This window comes from Camelina sativa, chromosome 7 (assembly GCF_030686135.1).
Source record: "Camelina sativa cultivar CO46 ecotype springtype chromosome 7, ASM3068613v1".
Lineage (NCBI taxonomy): Eukaryota > Viridiplantae > Streptophyta > Magnoliopsida > Brassicales > Brassicaceae > Camelina > Camelina sativa.
In genome coordinates, this window is record NC_141886.1 from 6,223,681 (window position 1) to 6,229,427 (window position 5,747).

General features: G+C 41.2%; 1 pseudogene; it reads left to right on the top strand.

The window, feature by feature from the left end:
• The first annotated feature begins 467 nt into the window (after positions 1-467).
• On the top strand, positions 468-5,147 carry LOC147940932 (uncharacterized; annotated as a pseudogene).
• The last annotated feature ends 600 nt before the right edge of the window (positions 5,148-5,747 follow it).

Consider the following 5,747-nt stretch of genomic DNA (forward strand, 5'->3'; position numbering starts at 1 on the left):
TCCCCCTTCTCCTATAAAAAGACAATGTAGTTCTCATTTGTTTCTCATCAAACATTTTAATCAAAAACCTTCTTTCCATTGTTTGATCAGAGAAGTGTGTAGTATCTTCTCAACTCCTTTACTTCTTAGTGTGTCATATCTAAGTTGTAATCAAGCATGTAGTCTAAGAGATCTTCATCTCTCTTAGAAGTACACTTCATTCTTCCCCTTCAATCTGCTGCAATCATCCCCTTTCACCTTCACCGCCGTTCATCTCTCCATTCCGCTGCATCTTTCACCCATCCTTCAACATCATTTCGTTCATTCCTCTTCAAGACCTTGCAAAGTGTGTTCTTTGAGTCTATTATTTTTACAAATTGATTATGGAATTTTTGGATTCGTTTTCATATTTTTCCAAATCTGTTTTCTAGTTACGTGTTTTTTGGAACAATTTACTTGTTGGATCTTTGATTTTATTTTCAGGTACCATGGTGACATCTGAAGAGGAAGAGTCATCCACCTCTAGCCTGGAAAAGAGAATCATGAAATCAGTCACAGCAGCTATGTCAACGATGCTCAGTAAAAAACTAGGCGCTCTACACTTGAATCAAGTCAACCCAGAAGCAAATCAGCAACAAAGGCAGAAGCAGGCGGAACCAAGGCTAAATGATGAGACAAGAGAGTACTACAGTCACGCCTCTTCTCACAGTAGTCAACGCAGACGTCGACGAGACAGACCGCAACCTAGAGATCCATTGGGAGGTTTAAAATTCAAGATTCCTGCTTTCCATGGAACCAGCAACCCAAATACTTATTTGGAGTGGGAGCAGAAAATTGAGTTAGTCTTTGTTTCTTAAGAGGTCACTGAGGACAACAAGGTTAAAGTTGCTGCTACTGAGTTCTATGACTACGCATTAAGTTGGTGGGATCAACTTGTTACCAGCCGCAGACGTGCCGGAGAAATTCCGATCGAAACATGGAACCAGCTGAAAGCCGTGATCTACATCAGTGCTTGAGGAATTTGATTCAAGGAAGCAAGTCAGTCGAGGAGTACTTCAAGGAAATGGAAACCCTTATGCTAAGAGCTGATATTCAAGAAGATGGAGAAGCTATCATGTCTCGATTCATGGGAGGTCTTAACCAAGAAATCCAAGACCGTCTAGAAACCCAGCACTATGTGGAACTTGAGGAGATGCTTCACAAGGCAGTCATGTTCGAACAGCAAATCAAAAGAAGGAATTCCCGATGCAGCTACAACACCGCCAAGACCAACTACAGCTCGGGAAAACCAAGTTATCAAAAGGAGGAAAAGTCCGGCTACCAAAAAGACTACAAGCCATTCGTCAAGCCACACCGCTAGATTCAGACTCAAAAGGAAAGGGTAAGGAGGTGATCACAAAGGTAAGGGATATTCGATGCTTTAAGTGTCAAGGACTTGGGCATTATGCAAGCAAGTGACCCAACAAAAGAATCATGGTCCTTAAAGATAATGGCGAAGTAGAATCTGAAGAAGAGCGTTTGGAAAACGACTCTTTGGAAGAGGGTTTGGAAGCCCCCACTAAAGGAGAGTTGCTTGTTGCGAGGAGATCTTTGAGTGTTCTAACTAAGGCTGAGGATCAAATGCAAAGGCAAAACTTGTTTCACACGCGATGCTTGGTCAAAGATAAGGTATGTAGTTTAATTATTGATGGTGGCAGTTGTACTAATGTTGCGAGCAGGACTATGGTTGAGAAGCTTGGCTTAGAAGTGCTTAAATATCCGAGACCATATGCGCTCCAATGGCTTAATGAAGAAGGTGAGATGTCCGTCAAGGAACAAGTCAAGGTGCCTCTTTCAATTGGTAAGTATCAGGACAAGATCCTGTGCGACATACTACCGATGGACGCTAGCCACATTCTTCTTGGACGTCCATGGCAATCAGACCGACAAGTTGTCCATGATGGTTTCACTAATCGACACACCTTCGAACACAATGGCCAAAAAACGACTCTCATTTCGATGACCCCACATGAAGTCTATCTAGACCAGCTAAGCATGAAACAACAGGCCACCAAACCAACCGAACCAATCGATACCAAGGGTAAGAACAAGGTAAGTAATAATAGTTTACTCTTTGTTTACAAAGAAACTCTTGCTTGTTCAACTAACCCCGAACCGGTGCTACCGAGAAAGATTAATTTGGTTTTGCAAGAATATAAGGACGTGTTTCCGGAGGACAATCCCATTGGTTTACCGCCCATCAGAGGGATCGAGCATCAAATCGACTTTGTACCGAGAGCCGCTCTACCGAACCGACCAGCTTACCGCACCAACCCAACCATAACAAAAGAACTCGAGAGACAAGTGAACGAGCTTATGAACAAAGGACATATTCGAGAAAGCATGAGTCCATGTGCCATTCCGGTTTTACTAGTACCAAAGAAAGATGGGAGCTGGCGAATGTGCGTGGACTGCCGAGCCATCAATAATATTACGGTTAAGTATCGCCACCCTATCCCTCGATTAGATGATATGCTTGATGAATTGCATGGTTCTAGCATCTTTTCAAAAATTGATCTTAAAAGTGTTTATCATCAAATCCGGATGAAAGAAGGTGATGAGTGGAAAACGGCTTTTAAAACCAAACATGGGTTATATGAATGGTTAGTCATGCCGTTTGGGTGAACTAATGCGCCTAGCACTTTCATGAGATTGATGAATCATGTCCTTAGGAAGCATATTGGAATATTTGTTGTGGTTTATTTTGATGACATCTTGGTTTATAGCAAGAACTTAGAGGATCATGTCATGCATCTTAAACTCGTTTTGGATTTGCTTCGAAAGGAAAAGCTTTATGCGAACTATAAGAAGTGAAACTTTTGCATAGATAATCTTGTTTTCCTAGGCTTTGTTGTGAGTGCAGATGGAATCAAGGTAGATGAGGAGAAAGTCAAGACAATCAAAGAATGGCCAAGTCCTACAAATGTGAGCGAGGTGAGCAGCTTTCACGGTTTAGCAGGATTCTACCGACGGTTTGTCAAGGATTTTAGCACCATTTCCGCCCCGCTTACGGAAGTCATTAAAAAGGATGTTGGATTCAAATGGGAAGCTGCACAAGAAAATGCCACCCAAGCCTTGAAAGAGAAGCTTACTAATTCTCATGTTTTAATTCTTCCAAACTTTATGAAAACTTTTAAGATTGAGTGTAATGCCTCCGAGATAGGTATTGGAGCTGTTTTGATGCAGGATCATAAGCCCATAGCTTTCTTCAGTGAGAAGCTAGGAGGAGCGACACTCAACTATCTGACCTACGACAAGGAGCTTTACGCATTGGTCCGAGCATTACAAACTTGGCAGCACTATCTATGGCCAAAGGAGTTCGTCATTCATACTAACCACGAGTCTCTCAAGCACTTAAAGGGTCAACAAAAGCTCAAAAAACGTCATGCGCGGTGGGTCGAATTCATAGAAACTTTCCCATATGTGATCAAGTACAAAAAAGGTAAAGATAATGTTGTAGCCGACGCATTATCTCGCAGGTATGTTTTGCTTACTTCTTTGGATGCAAGATTACTGGGTTTTGAGCAGATAAAAGACTTGTATGCTAATGATTCTGATTTTAGCAAAATATTTCAATCTTGTGAGAAGTTTGCCTTTGGGAAATATTATCGCCATGAGGGTTATTTGTTCTTTGAAAATAGACTTTGTGTGCCTCACTCTTCTTTGCGAGAATTGTTTCTAAGGGAAGCTCATGGTGGTGGTTTAATGGGACACTTTGGAGTTGCTAAGACATATAAGGTGATGCAAGAACACTTCCATTGGCCAAACATGAAAAGAGATGTTGAATGACTATGTGAACGGTGCGCGACTTGTAAACAAGCTAAGCCTAAGGTTCAATCCCACGGTTTGTATACCCCTTTACCTATTCCTATGCATCCTTGGACTGATATATCTATGGATTTTGTGGTTGGATTGCCTAGGACTAGGGCTGGTAAGGATTCTATCTTTGTGGTGGTTGATCGTTTTTCTAAAATGGCGCATTTTATTCCATGTCATAAAACTGATGATGCATCTCATGTTGCTAGCTTGTTCTTTAGGAAAGTTGTTCATTTGCATGGCATACCTAAGACCATAGTTTCTGATCGTGACACTAAGTTCCTTAGTTATTTTTGGAAAACTTTGTGGTCTAAGTTAGGAACTAGATTGCTTTTCTCTACTACATGTCATCCGCAAACTGATGGTCAAACTAAAGTTGTGAATCGAACCTTGTCTACATTGTTGTGTGTGCTCATTAAAAAGAACCTTAAGACTTGGGAAGATTTCTTGCCGCATGTTGAATGTGCTTATAATCATTCTATGCATTCTGCGACTAAGTTTTCTCCATTTGAAACTTTTTATGGGTTCAACCCCACATCTCCTTTGGATCTAATGCCTTTACCTTTGAGTGAGAGATTAAGTTTTGATGGCAAGAAAAAGGCCGATTTAGTAAAACAGGTTCACAAAAAGGCTAAAGAAAATCTTGAGGCCCGGACGAAGCTTTATGAGAAGTATGCGAACAAAGGGCGTAAAGAAGTCATCTTCAATGAGGGTGATCAAGTGTGGGTTCATCTTAGGAAGAAGCCTTTCCCGGAGGAGCGAGCATCCAAACTAATGCCAAGGATTGATGGACCGTTCAAAGTGCTCAAAAGAATCAACAACAATGCCTACCAACTCGATCTCCAAGGTAAGTACAAAGTTAGTGGCAGTTTCAATGTTTCTGATCTTCTTCCTTATTGAGCAGATAATTTGGATTTGAGGTCAAATCCTTTTCAAGTGGTAGAGGATGATGAGACCATGGAAAGCTCGACCAAAGAACATGGACATGAGGAGCAGCTTGAACCAGAGGAAGCATTGGAGGAGCAGCTTGTACCAGCGGAAGCATTAGAGGAGGCATTAATAGTTCCGGCGGGTCCTCTTACCAGATCAAAATCCAGAAGGTTCAACCAAGCTATCAATGGACTAATCAAGGAGCTGGACAAGAAGCAGGAAGATGTGGTTCAAACCATTTGGACATTGCTCACAGCTCAAGGTGTTCGGTAAAAGGTTAAGTGTTGCTTATGCACTCTTTTTCCCTTGCAAGTTTTGTCCCATTGGGTTTTCTTGACAAGGTTTTTAATCAGACATAAGTAGCACTTCCAAAGCCCCCTTTGCCAACCCAATTCGTGGTCCAAGGCCCATCTCTTTGTCTTGGCCCATTTTCTATTTTTCTCTTGTTCAAACTTTGCATTTATTGTTTTTGTATTTTCCTAATTGTGCATGAGCTTGATTTTGTTAATGCTCTTGCATGATTTCCTAGGCATTTATTTCTCCCTTCTCTCCTCTTCTCTTTCCTCCCCCTTCTCCTATAAAAAGACAATGTAGTTCTCATTTGTTTCTCATCAAACATTTTAATCAAAAATCTTCTTTCTATTGTTTGATCAGAGAAGTGTGTAATATCTTCTCAACTTCTTTACTTCTTAGTGTGTCATATCTAAGTTGTAATCAAGCTTGTAGTCTAAGAGATCTCCATCTCTCTTAGAAGTACACTTCATTCTTCCCCTTCAATCCGCTGCAATCATCCCCTTTCACCTTCACCGCTGTTCATCTCTCCATTCCATTGCATCTTTCACCCATCCTTCAACATCATTTCGTTCATTCCTCTTCAAGACCTTGCAAAGTGTGTTATTGGGAGTAGATCCTCATCCAGGAGTCTATCACATAAGAATGAACATGTATCCATTAAAAAACTCAGTCAGTTTGTTGCCGCTGCT